Source organism: Rhinoraja longicauda, chromosome 7 (genome assembly GCF_053455715.1).
Source record: "Rhinoraja longicauda isolate Sanriku21f chromosome 7, sRhiLon1.1, whole genome shotgun sequence".
Lineage (NCBI taxonomy): Eukaryota > Metazoa > Chordata > Chondrichthyes > Rajiformes > Arhynchobatidae > Rhinoraja > Rhinoraja longicauda.
In genome coordinates, this window is record NC_135959.1 from 31,657,496 (window position 1) to 31,680,805 (window position 23,310).

Here is a 23,310-nt window from a genome sequence, read left to right on the forward strand (position 1 = left end):
CAGTTGCAAACCTACCTGCCAGAATGTTGGTCCCACACCTGTTAAGGCGCAATCCATCCCTTTTGTACAATTCCCCCTTGCCCCAAAACAGATCCCAGTGACCTAAGAATCTAAATCCCTGCCCCCTGCACCATTTCCTCAGCCACACATTCAGGTCCTGTATCTCCCTGTTCCTGCTCTCGCCAGCACGAGGAACTGGAAGCAAACCGGAGATAACCACCCTGGAGGTCCTGCTTTTCAGCATTTTTCCAAGCTCTCTAAAGACACACTGCAGAATATTCATCCCCTTCTTTCCGACATCGTTTGTGCCAACATGCACTACTACTTGTTCAGGACAACTTCATTTATTGGATTATTTATTGATGTTGGATTGGGGATTGTGTGTCACTAATTATATCAATAGACAAACAGCTATTCAGATCAACTTCAAATTTACTTAATGCCCAATCTAGATCAGAGGTAGATCGGTGGCAATTATGTGAAGCCCAGCAGTTGAGACCATGATACTATCCCATTGCTTCATGGGGCAGGAATTAAATTGAAATCAATTCTAAGCTATATTTCCCGCTATGTGTGATTGTGTGACCAACTTCACCTCATTGGAAAACTGATGAATATTTATTTCCCAGCATTATCATAGGGAACAGAAATTGTAAATATATTTGTACCAATGATTTCAATATGAATAAAATATCTAAAGCACATCATATCAGTGCAATATGTGTTGCATAAAAATATTAACAACAATAAGCAATCCAATAAACAAATAAAATAGATTTAAATCTTTGATAAACACAAAATTTAAGTTCCTCAAAAGGAATTCTTTGCCTAGCAGTAGGGAGGATTTAAAACAGTTTTGTTTCTGCATTAATCTTCTTTGAAATACTAGCACTTTTTGAATATCACACTGGGGATGAATTCATTGAGCAAAGAATCAATGCAAATGGCACTTACGCTTCCATTCACCGTATTTACTTGTGCTTGCAGCTTAACATTGGCATTGATTGGAAATGAGGCAACATATCATTTTGGTTTAATGCAATCTAATGGAACACAGTCAAGTCAAGTCAAGTCAATTTTATTTGTATAGCACATTTAAAAACAACCCATGTTGACCAAAGTGGAAGTAAGTTCAGAGGAACAATTATTTTACGTCACTTCAAGCTGCTAAAACATTTGAACAGACCGCTAAGTCAACCAAGAGAGAAAATACATGCACAGAAGTTAATCCATAGACTTTATCATTTGAAACAATTGGCACAATTGTAAAGACTCACCATAGCCCTTTTATTCTGTAACAGGCCTTGTTCATTTAGTTTGATTTTAAACACTTTGACCGTACATTTGTGGAATTACAAGTTAACGGCACAAGAGTGAACAGGGCCTTGAAATCTAATGAACTAGACAAGGTATCCATTTAATGTTTGAGACTGAGGGAAAAAACCCAGCATAGGACTGTCCTTTCTCCAAACAGAGAACTGACTGAGACCAGATTGAATTAGTGCATTCAATGTCAAAGGTCAGGTCTACAAGGAGAAACACAATGGAAAAGAAAGTGCAGAAAGGAAAGAAAAGTCAGAATAAAAAATGACATTTACTAAATATATTTCAACGGAAGGAATGAGACACTTTTTTTAAATGTTCACTTTCAGGGCATGAGAGATTGACTGAAAATAATCACTTGCTAAAAAGGGAACTTACATTGATAATTACTAAGCTTAACATTCTTAGACAAGATTGCAACGGAATTTATATAAAACTGCTACATCACCATGTGAATGTTGAGTCACAATTGTGGTTTATAGTTTTAATGGCAGAGGTAAGTTTGTCCATTACTTCATGGCCATTCACAAATTAATTGATAATCCACCAGATGCTGCTGATCTGTACATTAATAGTGATGTCCATCATTTTGATATATCTATACATCTGTAAAATCTGAAGCAATGAAATGTAACTAATGACATTAATTTCCTTGTAACAATGCGGAACACTAATACATTTTGTCCTGAGGGATTAATCCATCAATGTAGATGAAATACACTGCACATTTAAAAAAAAGAAATATCACATGAGTACAGGAACAGCTAAGGGGACGTGTTGGAACTAATTGTAATCCTGCATTTTAATTGGAGATAAAATTAAAATCTTTAAGATTTTTATTTGAAGTGCATCAGAATGCTAATTATGGTCTCAGTAAATAAAGACAGTAAATGGAAAATGCAATGAAACTGGGATTAAGTGTACATTAAAATATTATTCTTGTAATAATGCATAGACAAAGACTGCAAAACACTCTGCATATATTGCAGCATCTTCTAATTAAAAGGCTGGGAAAGGAGTGATATGAAAATCCAGATGTTCAAATCATAAAAACCAAGTGCTTGGGAAATAATTGAAATAATGACCTTTGTAAATATTATGTCCAACTTTAGTCATTTCACCTCAAAATGTTCATGTTGCTGTTGAAGATCTTACAGCAGAATTATGGTCTCAGTAAATAAAGACAGTAAATCATTAAATCTTACTGATTTAGAATGGATAAACATACCATTTATTTCCTTGACTATCCATTTCCTTAAGAGGTTATGGGCAGTTGTTAATACTGAAAAAAGAGTTAATGGACAGACATTGAGAAATGCACAAAACATAGAGATGTAGTATTTTCTTTAACTCATTCGACCAAATTTCAGAAATGGAATACAATGTGCATTGTAATAAAAAGGAACAGCAGATGCTGTTTTATGCCAAAGATGGAACACATTGCTGGAGTAACTCAACGGGTCAGGCAGCATCTCTGGAAAAAATAGATATGTGACGTTTCAGGTCAGGACGCTTACTCAGTCTGAAGAGGGATCCCAATCCAAAATGCCACCCACTCATACAATGTCCACTCATGGTTATCCTCTGCATAAACTGCAGGTTACTGGAGCCACATTCCCCCCCCCCCCCCCCCCCCCCTTTGTTTCCTGTAACTGAGGGAACCAGAACATCTAGATCCAATATTAGTATTTAAATTAGGCCATTTCAAAGCTAAAACAAGAGGTGATTTCTTTAGATCAATCAAGGCTGTGCAAATAATTGTGACATTTCAAGCATACATTATATACAATGAAAATTAAATTTCCACTAAACATTTGTACGAATCTAAAAATCACTGGGGCTGCCTCCCCTCATCAAATAGGTCTTACGCTCAGGCTGGATGAATCACCATGATGACTTTTCACTAAATGTGTGTCCTGTGAGTCCAGAATGAGCCACTTGCTATTAAACTCTTGTTTCAATAACAGAAATATGACTAAGGATATTAAATATTTCATTTTATGCTGAAACCAATAAAGTGTTCTTTTTATTGTCTTTTTTTAATTCATTTAATTTGATTTACCCTCAGATGATTGATTGGCGGCACGGTAGCGCAGCGGTAGAGTTGCTGCTTTACAGCGAATGCAGCGCCGGAGACTCAGGTTCGATCCTGACTACGGGTGCTGCACTGTAAGGAGTTTGTACGTTCTCCCCGTGACCTGCGTGGGTTTTCTCCGAGATCTTCGGTTTCCTCCCACACTCCAAAGACGTACAGGTTAATTGGCTGGGTAAATGTAAAAATTGTCCCTAGTGGGTGTAGGATAGTGTTAATGTACGGGGATCGCTGGGCGGCGCGGACTTGGTGGGCCGAAAAGGCCTGTTTCCGTGCTGTATATATATGATATGATATGATATGATAAACACTTTTTTTGGTTTGTAAAGGTTGATGAACAACAGCCTAATGTACATGTTCCTATTGTCAAGTGGTCCGGTGCAGAGATATCAGAGAAAGTCAGTGAGATCACACCCACTGTTGATCTATTGTGGCAGTAGGCAAATTATAATGGGTCCAGGTCTTTACTAATTCAGGAATTGACCTATATCATAACCAGCTTCTCAAATCAGTTCATGCTATGGATGTCAGTGCCACCATGAAGCAGGTCACCTTACTCATTGTGGGCACCTGTATTATTGATGTACCATTTAAAACCAGATGGGAACCTTAGTAATGAGAGACTGGAGATGTCTGCAGACACTGCAATCAATTGGACAGGTAGATGTTAAGAACATGGTAAGGTACACCATCGTGGCTGGATGCTTTCTGAGGGTTCACTCTCATGAAGGATCTTATGACATTGACATTGGTGATTTAGATTACAGTGTTGCCTGGGGCTATGAGGTCTGAGAAGATGCATCATTATTCTCCCTCTCATGTGAATGTGAAAGCATTGAGCTCATCGGTGTTGCTTCAGTACCTGGTCTATTTCTCCTTGTAGAAAGTGGTGGCTTGCAAGTCCTGCCACAGCTGCCGAACATACATCGTTGAACAAAGATATCTCTTTGCTTTTCTGATTGTCTTATCGAGGTCACACCTGGCCTTCCTATGTGATTCTGCATCGCCAGACTTGAATTCCCGTGATCCAGACCACAGTAGACTATGGACCTCCTGATTCAATCAAGGCTTATGGTTAGGGAACACATGAATGGTCCACAATTAGCATATGATAACCATAAAGCTACTCTGCAGAGGAGTAGCATGCTAATCCAATAGAGTTGGAACTTCTTTCGCTCTGTGATTTTTCTTTCTTTTTTATGGCTAGAAATTTAGTCGCATTCATCCAAAGGCTAATTCAGCTGTATTCCTTCACTTGTAATCTTACAGCTATCACGATATTATTGAATATTTTTTCTCTATTCTACTGTCTTTTATCCCTAAAATCAGACAGATAACATACGTTATCTGCGTTAGTAAAAGATAAGGGAGGAATAAGTCTTCAGTTTTGAACAGTTAGTTAATTCTTAATGTTACCAACCTGTAACTAACCTTTAATTCTTGCAACTAACCTCTGCTCAGTAGTTTTTACAGTCTAAGGATTCTAAGATTTTAACATAAGAATTAATCGATGAAACTAAATCTAACATAAAGGTTTATTTTCATGTGAAATCAACCTTTTTTTCCACAATTTTCCAATCTTAACCTACAAATTTCACAGAGAAAAGAAAAGCTCCTGGTGATTATAAAAACATTCAAGACCCATTAAAAGGATAATCAGTGTAATCTAAATTAATCTGAAAGGGTGCATAGTTACAAACACTAAGCAGAAAAATGCATTTATTTTTTATATAATTTTAATCAGAGAATGGACATTAGATTGTTAATATCCTCAATGACTCCTCCAATAATGCATCAGGATAGATAACATTTTATCCACAGTCAAATGTATTCTGCATTCACTTAACACCCCAGCCAGAGCAATTAAGATATAGTTAACAACTTCAATATCATTTAGTGGAAAGTTATAGGCCGCCTTAAAGATTTCAAAGAAAAAAGTTAGACACTGAGTAAGAAAGTCAAGTCAAGTCAATTTATTTGTATAGCACATTTAAAAACAACCCACGTTGACCAAAGTGCTGCACATCTGACTAGGAAAAAAAAGAAACATACAGTGGCAGGCAGCCAAACACAACGGCGCGGCCATCTTGAACAAAATGTTAATTCAATCACCCACAGTCCAACAACAAAAGCATTAAATAAGCATCAAAATTACACCCCCAAAAACCCCCCAAAAACACAGTCCAACAATAAAAGCACTAAACAGGCACCCAAATTACCCAACCCCAAAAACCCCCAAAAACACAGTCCAACAATAAAAGCATTAAATAGGCATTCAAATCACACAACCCCAAAACCCCCAAAAACACAGTCCAACAATAAAAGCGCTAAACAGGCATTCAAATTACACAACCCCAAAAAAAAACCAAAAACACAGTCCAACAATAAAAGCATCAAACAGGCACTCAAACCACCCAACCCCAAAAACACACAAAAAAAAGAAAAGGAGAGACCAAAATAGAAAGGGAGAGACCAAAATAGAAAGAGAAAACGAGAGTGAGTAAGAGAAACAGAGAGAGAAAAGGAGAGAAAGAAAGAGATGAGACAAAGAGGGAAATGAGGAACCCAACAAAAGGGCAAAGCCTACTTGATCTCATCCCCACTAAACTACTTGCCACAGATGCATCTGTCCACGTTCAGTGGGAGTAAATACTACATGTGGAGACAACATTCCATCCTCACAGTGAAAATATACTTTAATTCATGTTGAATTACTGCCATGCCAAAATGGGCAGAATATGAAAACAACTAATAGCTCAAGACCGAGCATCCATGATAAATCATTGCCCATCGGCAGCAAAAGAATACGTGGCTATAAAATATTAAAATAAACTAAACCATATACGATGTAACAGCTCACTTTATAAGGCACAACCACAACCATTCATTCACTTCTCCACTGAGATACAGGAGCAGCAATGCCTCCGTCTACAGAATGCATTGCAGCAACTCATGAGGACTTCTTCAACAGCATCATCCAACCCCATGGTCACCCTGGACCAAAAGGACAAAGGCAGCAAAAGCATGGGAACACCACTACATGAGGTTAGCCTTCAAGTCACACACCATCCTGACTTGGAGATGTATCACTGTTCCTTCATTGTCACTGGGTCAAAATCCAGGAATTTCCCCCCTAACAGCACCATGGGTATACTCACTCCTCAAAGAGTGCAGTGGTGCAAAATGACAGCTCACCACCACTTTCTCAAAGAGCAGCTAAGGGTGGGGATTGAAATGTTGGCTCAATCTGCAAATCTTACATCCCTTGAATGAATACAACTAAAAATAAAGTTGTTGGCTACATTCATGCCCATCGGCAGCAAAAGAATTGTAATCAACTATGATCTGCAAGTTTGTGGCCAGGCGTATCTCCCTGTCTCCCATCACCATTTAACCAGAGGATCAACCCTTGTTCAATAAAGAATGCAGAAGACCATACCAAAAGCACCGCTTGTAACCTCAAAATGAGGAATCAAACACGTGAAGCTACGTCAGGACTTCTTCCATGACAATAGAACAGTACAGCACAGGAACCACTCCTTCAGCCCACAATGTGTGTGCCGAACATGATGATTAGCTGAACTGCTCTCAACTGACTGCATGTGATCCGTATCCCTCTTTTCCCTGCACTTCCATGTGCCCATCTAAAAGCCTTGTGAACACCACTATTGTACCTGCCTTTCTCACCACCCCCAGGCAATTTGTTCCAGATACCCACCACCCACAGTCGAAAAAACATGCCCTGCACATCTCCATTAAACTTTCCCCCTCTCACTGCAGAGCCATGCCCTCTAGAGCAGGACATGTACACCCTGGGGAAAAGGTTTTGACTGTCTACCAAATCTATGCCTCACATAATTTTATACATTTGTATCGTGTCCCCGCAACCTCCGATGCTCCAGAGAAAACAACCAACTCTATCCAGCCTCTCCTTGTAGCTGAAACCTTCTAATCCAGGCAATTGTGATTGACTTCTGGAGGCAAAGCTGTATACACACCCCAATATACATTGATAGTGGTGAATTAGAGATGGTCGAAAGCTTCAATTTCCTAGGAATAAATCTTACCAACAATTTGCCCTGTATCAGCCACATCAAAGCTATGGCCAAGAAAGCACACCAATGCCTCTACTTCCTTAGAAGGCTTAAGGGGTTTGGCATATCCCCAACAATCCTCACCAACTTCTACAGATGCACCATAGAAAGCATCCTATTGGGATGCGTCACAGCCTGGTTTGGGAACAGCTCCATGGAAGACCACAAGAAATTGCAGAGATTTGTGGGTGTATCCCAGACAATCACACAATCCATTCACCATTCCATTAACTCCATCCACACCTCACGCTGCCTAGGCAAGGGCACCAGCATAACCAAGGACCAGTCACACCCCATTCTCTCCTCCTTCTCCCCTCTCCCATCCAGCAAGAGGTACACGTTTGAAAAAACATAACTCCAGATTCATGTACAGCCACATTTCTTCCCAGCTGTTATCAGGCAACTGGACAGTTCTTAGCTAGAGTGCGGTCCTGACTTCCCATCAACCTCATTGGAGACCTTTCAACTATCTTCAATCGGACTTTATCAGACTTTATCTTGAATTAGATGTTATACTATTTATCCTTTATCTGTGCACTGTGGATGGCTTGATTGTAATCATGTATGGTCTTTTCTTTGACTGGATAGCATTCAATCAAAAGCTTTTCATTGTACCTCAGTATACGTGGCAATAAAATATTAAAATAAACGAAACCATAAACGATGTAGCAGCTCACTTTATAAGACACAACCACAACCATTCATTCACTTCTCCACTCAGATACAGGAGCAGCAATGCCTCCGTCTACAGAATGCATTGCAGCAACTCATGAGGACTTCTTCAACAGCATCATCCAACCCCATGGTCATCCTGGACCAAAAGGACAAAGGCAGCAAAAGCATGGGAACACCACTACATGAGGTTAGCCTTCAAGTCACACACCATCCTGACTTGGAGATGTATCACTGTTCCTTCATTGTCACTGTTAACATTTTTAATCAAGCAGTATTTGGTAAGAAGGCATTCATAATGATCTATTACTTTATTTATACAGTACATCCTGTCCAGCATCAATCACAGTGAAGGGCAATGCTGTGTAAATAATGGTGTTGTAAAACATTCTAGCAATTATTGCTACCAAACTGGTAATTTTATGGTTTGTGGAAAATCTGTGCAAAAATAAAATATTTGCATTTTCAAAGTAAACCTCATCAAGTCTCAATTAAGCTTGCAACTGTGAGGTCACAACGTTTGCAAAGATCAGATTGCTCCTCTCCTAATTCAGTAAACTAGATTTGTTGTTTTGTCAATTGGTTCTATCAGTTAGTTCTGCCACAGATTCTTGTGTTTTGCTTAGTCAGCTCTTTCACATGTAGTTCTATGATCTTGCTCTACAGTGTCTAGTGTCAGCCTTTCTGTTTCATTTAGGTCCAGTTGCAGAAACAATTTGTTACAAACTTAACAATTGAATTCTGTTACATAATTCCATCTGCCGCATTGCCAGTTTATGGGCAACATTGTCACAATTATATGCTGAAGATTAATTATACTTATTACTCCTATAGGTATGAAGTGCTTTGTTCAATTGGAATATTATTTCTTCGTCTCCTTCATTGGTTCCGACCATATGTTTTGATTTTTTTTTACGTTCATGTGCTTTGCAGTTCAGGTCTTGTAGACCCATCTTCACAATGAATCTGAAGATATGCACAAAATTTGGAGTATCTCAGTGGGGAAACCAGCATCTCTGGGAAAAAAAGGAATAGGTGATGTTTCGGGTCAAGACCCTTCTTCAGATGGTCTGTAGAAAGGTCTCGATCCGAAACGTCACCTATTCCTTCTCTCCAGAGATGCTGCCTGACTGGCTGAGTTACTCCAGCTTTTTGTGTCTATCTTCAGTGTAAATCAGCATCTGCAATTCCTTCCTTCACAAATAATATGTTTGTTGATATGCTGACCTGAAGCATTTTGAAAGTCTTAATGCTTTTGCCGTTTTGAATTGATCTCCAAAAAGGTTCACTGACCTTTACAATGGTTCACTGAAGTAGAAATCTTTCTTTGTGGTCCCAACATTGAAATAGTGAGGTGTGAGGTTCTTCAATTGCTGGGTTCCAGGTTAGATTCGACAGGCATCTTACTGAAACAAAAGCAACATGCTTTTAAACCTGCATTTATTTGGCTTTGTTTTCATTTTGTTGGCATTTATATTTATGTTTTTTATTTCTTCTCTTCATGTTCAATGACCCAGGAGGAACAAGCAAAATGTCACCCAGATGAGGGAACACTTTATGAGAATACACGCTGTAAATAACCATGTAAAACAATCATCTAAACAGAAATATAAACTAACAATCAGTGTTAGCGCCGAAGAAGTGTGCTAATAACCATTATTCAGCCATAAGATGATAATTCCTCAGTAATTCATGCACTCTTAATGATTACACAATCATAAATGTCTCATAAGCAACTTTATTTGTTTTATCGTTGGCAGTCTTTGAACAGATATTTGCACATCATGTAACCATGAAGTGAGTCAGAAAGGAACAGCCAATGCAAACCAAATGTGCCCATAGCTTTTCTCCTTAAAAATATTTATCCAATTTCTTCCTTTTTTTGATGTTCACTTTTAATTCATTCAGGGGATGAGGATGTGGCTCTTAAAGCTAGCATTAATTGACTGAAGAGGATCCCAAGCCGAAATGTCGCCTAACAATTTTCTCCACAAATACTACCTGACCCGTTGAGTTATTCCAAAGCTTGGTGTTTAGATCCCTAAGAATCTGCAGTTCTTTGTGACTTCTAATTATCTGTCCCACGTTGCCCCAATCTGAATGGTTTATTGGGCCATTTTATAGGGCAGCAGTTAAAAAGAACATGTTTTAAAGAACATTACAAAAAGCCCTTTTAGATGGGCTCATGAAAGTGCAAGGAAGAGAGGAATGTGGATAATGTACAGGCAGATGATAGCAGATTAACTTGAAATCAGGTTCGGCACAAACACAGTGGGCTGAAGGGCCTATTCCTATATTGTACTGTTGTATGTTCTATGACCTATGTACATCATGGTGTTGTGGGTTCATGGTCACAAATAGGTCAGAATGGGCAAAACATCACCCACTTTACAAAGCAAAATGAATATCCTGTTGTGTAGGAAGGAACTGCAGATGCTGGTCTACACCAAAGATAGACACAAAATGCTAGAGCAACTCAGCAGGTCAGGCAGATATTTCTTTACTTTTTCTTTAGAGATACAGCGTGGAAACAGGCCCTTCGGCCCACCGAGTCCACACCAACCAGTGATCCCCGCACAGGAACACCATTCCACACACGCTAGGGACAATTTACAATTATTACAAGCCAATCAACCTGCAAACCCATACGTCTTTGAAGTGTGGGAGGAAACCGGAGAAAACCCACGCAGGTCACGGGGTGAACGTACAAACTCCGCAAAGACAGCGCCCGTAGTCGGGATCGAACCCAGGTCTCTGGCGCTGCATTCGCTGTTGGGCAGCAACTCTACCGCTGTGCCACCGTGCCGCCTCGTACTGCATGGAAACAGGTGCCATACCATTTCTCCAGAGATGCTGCCTGACCCACTGAGTTACTCCAACATTTTATGTCTTTTCTGCCTATTGCATATGTTCACTTCAGTCTCGTCAGTGAGTTAAACTAAAATAAACTTAATTTAGTCAGTGGGTTAATTGCAGTAATTGAGTCTTTTTATTACCCCGTTGCACAGCAGCCACCCAATACACACAAAGCCAAGAAATGCTGCAAAAATAATCTAGCACTTTGGACACCCTGAACTTATGTCTTCCTCATCACTCTCAAATGTTGGCACATGCTAATTTACATTGAAATATAAACATGATGAGAAATTGATAACAAACATTATTATTAATGCAATTCATGTAAAGAACAGAAACTCAGCAATGCATTTAGTCTTTGTGAAAAATTACACATCTTTATTCTTCCTTTTCAATCATGCTTTCACAGTCTAATCCCTAAACATAGAGCCATTCTGCATGGAAACAGGCCATTCAGCCCAGCATGCCCCATCTACACTAGTCCCACCTGCGTGTGTTTGGCCCATATCTTTCTAATCCTTTCCTATCTATGTTCCTGTCCATGTGTTTTTTAAATGGTGTAATAATCCCTAATTCAACTACCACTTCTTAAGTTTATTTTAATTTATTTTAGTTTAGTTTAGAGATACAGTGTGGAAACAGGCCCACCGAGTCCGCACCGACCAAAGATCACCACACATTGACCATCCTACACACACTAGGGACAATTAACACATACCAAGCCAATTAACCTATAAACCTGTACGTCTTTGGAGTGTGGGAGGAAACCAAAGATCTCGGAGAAAACCCACATGGTCACAGGGAGAACTTACAAACTCCGTAAGACAGCATCCATAGCCAGGATCAAACCCGGGTCTCTGGCGCTGTAAGCACTATAAGACAGCAACTCTACCGCAGTGCCACCCTGGCAGCTCGTTACAAATACCCATCAACATTTCTGTGAAAAAGTTACCCCTCAGGTTCCAACTAAATCTTTCCCCTCTCACCTTAAGCCTATGTCCTCTGCTTCTTGATTCCCCTACTCTGGGTGAAAGGAATTGTGCATTTACCGTATCAATTCCCCTCATGATCTTATACACCTCTATATCGAAGATATTTATTCACAAAGTAACTCAGCAGGTCAGGCAGCATCTCAGGAGAGAAGGAATGGGTGACGTTTCGGGTCGAGACCCTTCTTCAGACTGATGTCAGGGGGGCGAGACAAAGGAAGGATATAGGTGAAGACAGGAAGATAGAGGGAGAACTGGGAAGGGGGAGGGGAAGAGAGGGATAGAGGAACTATCTAAAGTTGGAGAAGTCAATGTTCATACCGCTGGGCTGCAAGCTGCCCAAGCGAAATATGAGGTGCTGTTCCTCCAATTTCCGGTGGGCCTCACTATGGCACTGGAGGAGGCCCATGACAGAAGGGTCAGACTGGGAGTGGGAGGGGGAGTTGAAGTTCTCAGCCACCTGGAGATCAGGTTGGTTAAGGCGGACTGAGCGAAGGTGTTGAGCGAAACGATCGCCGAGCCTACGTTTGGTTTCGCCGATGTAAAGAAGTTGACATCTAGAGCAGCGGATGCAATAGAGGAGGTTGGAGGATGTGCAGGTGAACCTTTGTCTCACCTGGAAGACTGTTTGGGTCCTTGGATGGAGTTAAGGGGGGAGGTAAAGGGACAGGTATTGCATCTCTTGCGGTTGCAGGGGAAAGTGCCCGGGGATGGGGTGGTTTGGGTAGAAAGGGACAAGTGGACCAGGGAGTTATGGAGGGAATGGTCTCTGTGGAATGCAGAAAGGAGAGGGGATGGGAAGATGTGGCCAGTGGTGGGGTCCCGTTGTAGGTGATGGAAATGTTGGCGGACGATTTGTTGGATGCGCTGGGTGGTGGGATGGAAGGTGAGAACGAGGGGGATTCTGTCCTTGTTACGAATGGGGGGAGGGGGAGCAAGAGCGGAGCTGCGGGATGTAGAAGAGACCCTAGTGAGAGCCTCATCTATAATGGAAGAGGGGAAGCCCTGTTTCCTGAAGAATGTGGACATCTCTGATGCCCTAGTGTGAAACACCTCATCCTGGGCGCAGATGCGGCGTAGACAGAGGAACTGGGAGTAGGGGATAGACTTTTTGCAGGAGACAGGGTGGGAAGAAGTGCAGTCCAGATAGCTGTGCGAGTCAGTGGGTTTATAGCAGATGTGTGCGAGTCAGTGGGTTTGTAGTAGATGTGTGCGAGTCAGTGGGTTTATAGTAGATGTGTGCGAGTCAGTGGGTTTATAGTAGATGTGTGCGAGTCAGTGGGTTTATAGTAGATGTGTGCGAGTCAGTGGGTTTATAGTAGATGTGTGCGAGTCAGTGGGTTTATAGTAGATGTGTTTATAGTAGATGTGTAGATGTATTATACACCTCTATCATCCTCCTCATTCCTCATTTTCCAGCACTCCAAGGAATAAAGTCCAAGCCAGCTCAACCTCTCCCTATAGCTCAGTTCCTTGAGTCACGGTAACATTGTTGTAAGTGTTCTCTGCACGCTTTCCAACTTATAAATATATTTCCTTTAACAGGGTGACCAAAACTGGACACACTATTCCAAATGTGACCTCATCGATGTTTTGCACAACTTCTTTATTCAGTACTCTGACTGATAAAGACAAATGTGCCAAAAATCCTCTTAACCATCTATGACACCACTTTCAAGGAACTCTGCTCTACAACACTCCCTGCCATTCACTGTGATGGTCCTGTCCTGGTTTGCCTTCCCAAAATCTAACACTTGCACTTAATGTATTAAACTCCATTCCTTAGCCCACCAGGCCAACTGATCAAGATCATGTAGCAAAATTTGATAACCATCATCACTACCAACAATGCCACCAACTCTCATGACATCTGCAAACTTATTAATTATGCTTTGTACATTCTCATCCAAATCTTTGATATAAACCACAAACAGCAAAGGGCCCTGCACTAAGCCCTGAGGCACACTACTAATCACATGTCTCCAGTCTGAAAAACAACTTTCCACCATCATCCTCGGGCACCTTCCATGAAGCCAATTCTCTATCCAGTTGGCTAGCTCTCTCTACCATGCAATCTATTTTTCCAGGGCAGTCTGCCATGCACAACCTTATCAAATGCCTTGCTGAAGTAAATAGGTTCAACCAAGGAACTCAGACCACAATTGTGACTATTGCAATGCCTTTAATTATGCCAGTGTTATAGAGACATAGAGCTTAACAATATAGAAACAGACTCTTTAGCTCAACTTGTCTCTGCTGACCATATTAACATTCTGGGGGAATTCCCATTTTCCTGCATTTGGCCTATATCACTCTAAACCCTATCCTCCAAGTTAGAAAGTCACCCTGAGATTTCACAGATCTCTCGCCTCTCACCTTAAGGCTATGCACTCTAGTTTTTGAATGTCTTTTCAAAGCTAAAATTAAAATTATTTTTACAGCTTCCTTCAGCAGCTCATTCCTAATACAGACTATCCTCCAAGTTAGAAAGTCACCCTGAGATTTCACAGATCTCTCGCCTCTCACCTTAAGGCTATGCACTCTAGTTTTTGAATCCTCTACCCTGGGGAATAGACCATGTTGTTCATTTAATCAGTGCTCCTCAGTTTCCACATGAAATCTTATATTTATAGACAATAGACAATAGACAATAGACAATAGGTGCAGGAGTAGGCCATTCAGCCCTTCGAGCCAGCACCGCCATTCAATGCGATCATGGCTGATCACTCTCAATCGGTACCCCGTTCCTGCCTTCTCCCCATACCCCCTCACTCCGCTATCCTTAAGAGCTCTATCCAGCTCTCTCTTGAAAGCATCCAATGAACTGGCCTCCACTGCCTTCTGAGGCAGAGAATTCCACACCTTCACCACTCTCTGACTGAAAAAGTTCTTCCTCATCTCCGTTCTAAATGGCCTACCCCTTATTCTTAAACTGTGGCCCCTTGTTCTGGACTCCCCCAACATTGGGAACATGTTTCCTGCCTCTAATGTGTCCAATCCCCTAATTATCTTATATGTTTCAATAATATCCCCCCTCATCCTTCTAAATTCCAGTGCATACAAGCCTAATTGCTCCAGCCTTTCAACATACGACAGTCCCGCCATTCCGGGAATTAACCTAGTGAACCTACGCTGCACGCCCTCAATAGCAAGAATATCACAGAAGCTAGTATTCAACTAATTTGATAAACTCCACGCATCAATAAAAACTGACTAAAAGTGCTGTTCACTGCACAGTCAATGGATTCAGTGAATGTTCCATCTGTGGTACTGAATATTTGCACTCTTGAGCTGGTTGTGATTCTAGCCAAGCTGCTCCATAGTTACAAAACAACTCTTACCCAACAATGTGGATAGTTAACTAGGTGTGTTCTGTTCATAAAATAAATGACAGAACCACTTTGGGTAATTACGACCCAATGGATTTGCTCTCAACCATCAGCAAAATGCTATCAAATGTTTCTTATTTGCCAATTATATGCTCTCAGCAGGTGATAAATTTGTTCTCAATTACTCAGCTCCGGAACTCATTACATGCTTCATCAAAGCATGGACCAAGAAGTTGGATGAGGAGGTGATGTACAAGTGGCTTTCCTTGATATCAAGTCAACATTTGACCAAGCAGGCCTTGGAAAAACTGAATTCAATAGGCATGAGTCATATCTCGAATAAAGGAAGATGATTGTGGATGTTGAATCCTAAATCCACGATGTCACTGTCAAAGCTATTCCAATGCATCTGATGTCTTTAACATTCTTGGTAGTTGAGTTTAGGAGATTATAGGTGGTATCTAAATAGTTTAAGCAAATAACTGCAGTGGATTCTGTTGATGACCACATGGTGGAGATCCATAGGACAATTAATTCAGCCTAACCATCTTCAACTGCCTTATCAATGACCTTCTTTCCATCAAAAGGTAAAAAAATGTTTCATTGACGTTGAAATCCATTTGAGGCCCATTGACAAATGAAGATTCCCATTCAGGCATGGACTGATGTGCAAAGTGATAATTACACTGCAAAATGCCATCTCCAGCAAATGGAAGTTCACCCTTGATGATCAATATCATAGCTATCATTAGGTACACCAACACTTTAATAGTCTCTTTTATCAACTAGAAATTCAGCTGGACCAGCTACAATAACTTTGTGGCTGTAAGAACAAATTTGAGGCTGGGTATCCTGTGACAAGTTACTCACCTCCTGACACCCCAAAACCATTTTACCATCAAGAAGAAACAAGTTAAGAGTGTGCTAGAATATTATCTACATACCTGACTGGGTGTCATTGTAAGGATACAAGTAAAGATACTACTGTATCCAAGAAAAAGCAGCCAGATTTAATTTAAACCCATTGATAATCCTGAACATTGATTCCCTGATTTATTGCCCTCCCAATATGACAACTGCAGCTATTTGTTGAAACTACTTGGAATACACCTCCAGAATCTTGAACTCTACCACCAAGAATGTTTAAGGCATCAGATGCATGGGGACACCACCGACTACAGTTATCCCTAATGTTGTGCACCACACTGATTAGTTTAGTTTAGTTTAGTTTAGAGATACATCATGGAGACAGGTCGTTTGGCCCACCGAGTCCGTGCCAACCAGCAATCACCCATACACTAGTTCTATCCTACAGACTAGGGATAATTTGCACGTCTTTGGAATGTGGAAGGAAACCAGAGCAACCGGAGAAAACCCATGGGAGAACATATAAACTCTGCGCAGACAGCATTCATAATCAACATCGAATCCGGGTCTCTACGCTAGAAGGCAGCAACTATATTGTGCTATTGTGCCACTCCAATGGAAAGAAGTTGCTGGTCCTTCATTCTTACTGGGTCTAAATCCTGTAAATTACAAAAGCATTGGGGAGTATCCATATGGGTCTATGGTATGCTTGTCTGCATTGACCAGGCATTGAGTATAAGAGTCAAGAAATCATGTTGCAACATTATAAGACTTTGGCTCGGCCACATTTGGTGTTTTGTGTTCAATTCTGGTCACCACTCTACAGGAAGAATATAGAGTTTTGTAGCAGAGATTTACCAGAAGGTTTCATAGATTAGAAGATATGATGTATAACGAGAGTTTGGATACACTTAGATTGTTTTATCTGGAGCATCAGAGACTGAGTGGAGACCTGTTAGAAGTATATAAAATTATGAGAAGCATTGATAGGGTAGCCAGTCAGAACCTTTTTCCCTGGGTAAAAATGCCAAAAAGTAGAGGGCATAGCTTAAGTTGAGAGGCCGAGATTTTTTACACAGTGAGCAATGGGTGCCCGGAAGGAGGGTAGTGGTGGAATCAGATGTGATAGTGGCATTTAAGTGGGTTTTATGTGGGGAGGTGGATATGCAGGAAATGGATATGGATCATGCATAGGCAGAGGAGATTCGTTTAATCTGGCATCATGTTTGGCACAGACATTAAGGACTGAAGGACTAGTTCCTGTGCTGTACTGTTCTACACTGTATCTTCACCATAAAACTGAAGTGGTTAAAAAAACCATCTCACCACCAACTTCTCAAAAGTAATTAGGGAAGGCCAATAATGCAGAGCATATAATCAATTGCTGGAGAAACACAGCAGGTCAGACAGCATCTGTGGAAGCAGAAACGCAGATCCTACATGCAATATTTTCCTTTGTATGCATCAATAGAGAGTGAGTCATGAGCTTCTGGCACTTTTGAAGTTTGCAGTGAAGGGCCCATTACTGAATCTCCTGTTGTTACAGCAAACAATGACCCTATGAATTACACTGCAGATGTACAAAACTTACTCAACCAGCGACTGCCTATTTTGGAATACTGATAAATATAATACTGACAGGTGTAGATATTCAAATAAAATTATGGAAAACATGCTAATCAATGAACAATAATCAGTATTTCTACAGCATTTGTAATAAGAAAAAAAATAATTCCAAAATACCATCAAACAAAGCCTGAAAACAAGTAACATGCCGATGAATTAATAAGAGCTAATCACAAGCTTTGTGAAAAAGATTAAGGAATATTATAAAAGAGGACAGAGGGAAATAGAAAAATGAGGAAGATTGCAGAGGGATAGTATTAGCTTATGCCTAAGGCAACTGAATGGATAACCAGTAACAACAATGCAATGTTTGGCAACTAAAATGGAAGCAATATGCTTTTTCTGACGACTGGCATTGTTATATTAAAATTGGAGTAAAAATTCAAAGCGGGAAACCTTAGGTTAAATTTGTTAAAAATAACTTTTTGCTGGAAGAAATCATGATAACATTTGGATCTTGGATACACCCAGCTGGCTATACCTCATCAGCCTTGTACAGCTGAAGAGAAATTATAGTCTTCCAGGTAAAATCAAATGCAAATGAGATCTTAATGATAGGACAGGATTTGCCAGAAAGACTGCAGCTGGAAATCTTGTGCATGACCAAACTGTGATCATTATCTCAAAATGCTTCGAGCTGAATTGTCTGCCAGTGGAGAAAATAGCGAGAGGGGGGATACATTTCAGAACATCTTCAGATGAAGATGTTTGTGAGCACACTAATAGAGCAAGAAAATGCAGTTTGACCCAGCTGTTTCATTATGTATTCAAAATCATTCTATTATAGAGGATATGAAAATGGTCATTGTAAAATTATAAGCAGTAACATGTGCAAGATTGAAAAACAAATTCTATATCGACAGGCCCTATGTACAAACTCTCCATCATTCCATTACTTACTTCTGAATTTGAGTTTGAGTTTAGTTTATTGTCACGTGTACCGAGCGAGGTACAGTGAAAAGCCTTTGTTGTTTGCTAACCATGTCAGCGGAACAACAATACATGATTACAATCGAGCCATTTACAAAAGGGAACAAAATCTAACCAAGCAAAAATGTGGCCAGTTCACAGATTCTCACAGGATAAAATAAAGCTTTTTGCAGATAAAGAATCAAAATAGAAGCTGGGTGGTAACCTCTTCTATATGGAGACACAAGGAACCACAGATACTGAAATCCTGACCCATCCCAAAGTAAAGGAGGTAGACAAAAAATGCTGGAGTAGCTCAATGGGTCAGGCAGCATCTTGCGAGAGAAGGAATGGGTGATATTTCGGGTCGAGACCAAGACCCTTCTTCAGACTGATGTCAGGGAAGGGGGCGGGACAAAGATAGAATGTAGTCGGAGAAAGGAAGAGTAGTGGGAGAACTGGGAACGGGGAGGGGATAGAGAGGGAAAGCAGGGACTATCTGAAGTTAGAGAAGTCGATGTTCATACCCTGGGTGTAAACTACCCAAGCGAAAGATGAGGTGCTGTTCCTCCAATTTACAATGGGCCTCACTCTGACAATGGAGGAGGCCCAGGACAGATAGGTCAGATTGGGAATTGGAGGGGGAGTTGAAGTGCTGATCCACTGGGAGATCAGGCAGGTTAAGACGGACTGAACGGAGATGTTCAGCAAAACGATCACCAAGCCTACGCTTAGTCTCGCCGATGTAGAGAAATTGACACCTGGATCAGCAGATACAGTAGATGAGGTAGGAGGAGATGCAAGTGAACCTCTGCCTCACCTGGAAACACTGTTTGGGTCTTTGGATGGAGTTGAGAGGGGAGGTAAAGGAACAGGTGTTGCAACGCCTGCGGTTGCAGGGGGAAGTACCTGGGGAGAGGTTGGTTTGGGTGGGAAAGGACGCGTGGACCAGGGAGTTCCGGAGGGAATGGTCTCTGCAGAAAGCAGAAAGGGGTGGAGATGGGAAGATGTGGCCAGTAGTGGGATCACATTGGAGGTGGCGGAAATGTTGGAGGATTATATATGCTGTGCGACGGCTGATGGGGTGGAAGGTGAGGACATGGGGTCTCTGTCCTTATTACGAATGGGAGGAGGGGGAGCAAGAGCGGAGCTGCGGGATATTGAGGAGACCCTAGTGAGAGCCTCATCTAAAATTTTACGAATGTGAGGAGGGGGAGCAAGAGCGGAAGGTACTCAGCAGGTCAGGCAACATCTATGGAGGGAACTGGACAAACAATGGTTTGGGTCAGGACAATTAGTCAGAAGAAGCATCCTGATCTGAGACCTTTTCTGTTCATTCCCTCCATCAAAGCGTCTTGATCCGCTGAGTTCCTCCAGCACTTTTGTGCTCTGCTTTATTGGTGAGTTAGCGTATTTGCAAAATCAGATGGTTTCTTGTTCCGAGTGGTTGTTTAGCAGAATTTGTGAATGAATCATTGCCTGTAATTCCAATGAATTTACTGAAATGTTGAAGTCACAAGGAATGGAAGACTGAAAACCAAACAGTCAAAATCCCAGATGCTATAACAGACTTCTCCCCAGCCCCATGTATCACAGCAAGACAGAGATCTATTACTTTCAGGAACCTCATGAGATTGAACAATTCAGGCAAACCAAAAATTTCTCGGTAGAGCTTGGCACACCGATAGGAGAAACTACCTAGTGATCACAAACGAGAGATTAAACTCTACACTTTGAGTTTATAATCAGACAGGAGGCTGGAAGGCCGGCATTCAGCAATCACTTCAGAGGTGTGTTGATCCAATCACCTTGCAAACAAAGCAAAGGTTTCAGCAGTTTCCCGATGGCCGATGATTTGCATGGTGGACAATGTTGTAATTTATGGTACTGCACTCATTTGAAAAAGCAATAGCCATTTTGCCAGTCCGCACTTAACATTTGCCCTGCTTTAATTATGCATGTATAAGCACACAGTTTAAAACCATAAGGAACCCATGTTTTTTTAAAAAAAAATCATTAAGTATCTGCTCACTAGATAGCTGCTCATTGCTTACAGTGCAATTGCTAAAAGACATTTTCTTTTTATTGGGTAAAGTTTACTCTAAAGGAAAAGGTCTGGACAGTTAAATAATATGATAAAAAAGTTGACTGTTAAACTCTTTGAGCCATTTCTATTGTAACTGAGATCTAACTGCATACACACTACCGTTTTCCTCAGTTCTTTATTTTGCATAATAAAAAGCTATCATCTCAGGCTTACAACCTCTATTTGTAGATTCATATTGTAAACATTTATGATCCGTCGAGTGTAAAAATGTTTTCTAACCTTCCTGAAATGCTGGGCATTAATTTTAAGACTATGTCCCCTTGTCTCAGATCTCCCATTCAATAGAAATAGTTACAATTCAATCAAATCACCTTCTACCATCTAACTTCCAGGTAATATTTTTGTAGGATTTTTTGTAATTTTCTTGAAAGAAATTGGAATTAGCTGTGGGTGGGCTGGGAGAGTTTTTTTTCTGGGAGCATGGGAGAATGGTGAGAGGTCATAGTGAGCTGGACAAGTCAGTTGAAGGAGCCACAGAGAGGTCAGGAAGAGGCAACGTCGGCTGAGAATCTACATCAACCAATTTTCTCACTGCAATGTCAGAGAGATGCTGCCAAATGCTTTACCGAGTAATTTGATCAGGTAACAGCATGTTTTTTTTGCCTGTTATGCCGTTCAATTTCTCCGAGAACCAAAACATAATTAAAGATTGACAACTCACCACTTGGATTGCCAAGCTTCTGGCATTTCTGCTGGGTGCTTCCATGAATCTGTCTTTAAGCAGCGCTACCCACCATTAATATTAAGCACCCTGATGATGCAGATTGCACAGGCTGCGAGCAACAATCACAGAAATCAGCAGGAAGCACCAGTTCAACCTGATTCCCGCAGTGCAATGAATTGTTGAATGTTAATCAAGGACCAGGATCTACATTTGGAGTTAATCAATGAAGCCTCCCAGAAATCTTTTGCATTGGTTGATAATATCTATAGCTTCAAGCAGCACAATTTGTGCTGTCAGATAAACTGTCTTTTTACTATAATAAAACAAAACAGTTAGTCTCATAGTACTTCAGTCTGATTCTGTGAAACCTGTCATTATCAAAATAGATATGCATTGTAAATGCTAATCAGAAAAGCAGTACACACACACACACACACACACACACACACACACACACACACACACACACACACACACACACACACACACACACACACACACACACACACACACACACACACACACACACACACACACACACTGGTCCAATGCGATTGTCAGTACACAGTGAGAAGGAGTATGTGGATTTCAAAGATTAGTATGACATACAAAGTGTTAAATGCCTCATGTAATTTTATGCAATAGATGTAACATATTTAAATATTTTTTTTAATTTGTTCTCCTTCTTTCAAGAGAACCATTTGAAAACCCTTTGGATAGCTCTTCCTATATTGAGTAAGTCACAGTTTATTCCCAGCCTCTATGTGGTTGGTTACAATTTTAGCCTGGAATTTTAATTAGCAATGAAGAGATGCTGCTCTCTGCAAATCATGAAGAAAGGACCTACAAATATCATACAATCTCCAAAATATTGATTTCCTCTATTCTGATGCGACTTTCAAACTGTAGAAACAAAGAACTCTAGATGCTGGTTTGCAAAAACGAAAGACACAAAATACTGGAGTAACTCAGCATCCCTGGAGAACATGGATAGGTGATGTTTCTGGTCAGGACACTTCTTTGAAAAAGACTTTCAAACTGGCTTGATACGTGTGGGATCTCAAATATCCAGCGACATTATCTCATAGGGAGTGGATTTTCTAATGAGATGGACATAAGAAGCATAAATCAGAAAGTAAAAACCAAGAAAATCAATTTACTTCTTTATCATTTTGAATAAGGATTTGAATATCTGCAAGGGATAAACATAAAAGGTGAATTTTCATGAAAAGAAACCGAAAGAAATATGGTCATTTTAGTATTGAACAGAGCGGATGACTTCTTCCTTTTGGAACCAGAGAGGGTGTTAAATGTTACTTAAGATTTGAACTCTGTTGAGCACCCAGAATCACCCCCATCAGTGCTTAAAGATTTGCATGTTTGATACTGTGAAAAGAGTGCATAACATATTGACACGTTAATGAATTTGGACTGATTACAGTTGAAAAGGCCCATCGGTGGGGTATCACTGTCAGAAACTGCTGGACTCCTCCAGTTAGCTGCAAATGTGCAGTTGCTTGAAGTGCCTGCCAGTTTTACTGAATACTCCAAATGAATGCTGACAGTTCCTCCTATATTAAACTACAATTTTATTCCAGCATGTGCAGCCAGAATTTCATTCCCATTAGGTTTAATTGTAAATAGCAGTGAAATATTACCACTGATCTGACTGTGAACTTGCCCATTTTTGTCTTATTTCACACTAAACATGAATAGGTTCCCAGGATGATTAGAGATATTCCCCTGGTGGGTAGCTAGCTAGCTAGCAATGTGATTCTCTCT

The 23,310-nt window shown here is 40.6% G+C and overlaps 1 long non-coding RNA gene across 1 annotated transcript in view; it reads right to left on the bottom strand.

The window, feature by feature from the left end:
* The window catches only part of LOC144595505 (uncharacterized), a 28,442-nt gene extending 6,883 nt beyond the window's left edge, over positions 1–21,559 (bottom strand). Inside the window, exons 1-2 of the long non-coding RNA XR_013547505.1 lie at positions 21,526–21,559; positions 9,475–9,587 (exon numbers count right to left, since the gene is read on the bottom strand). This is a non-coding gene — a long non-coding RNA (uncharacterized LOC144595505). The remainder of the gene's footprint in view (positions 1–9,474; positions 9,588–21,525) is intronic.
* Positions 21,560–23,310: the final 1,751 nt, after the last annotated feature.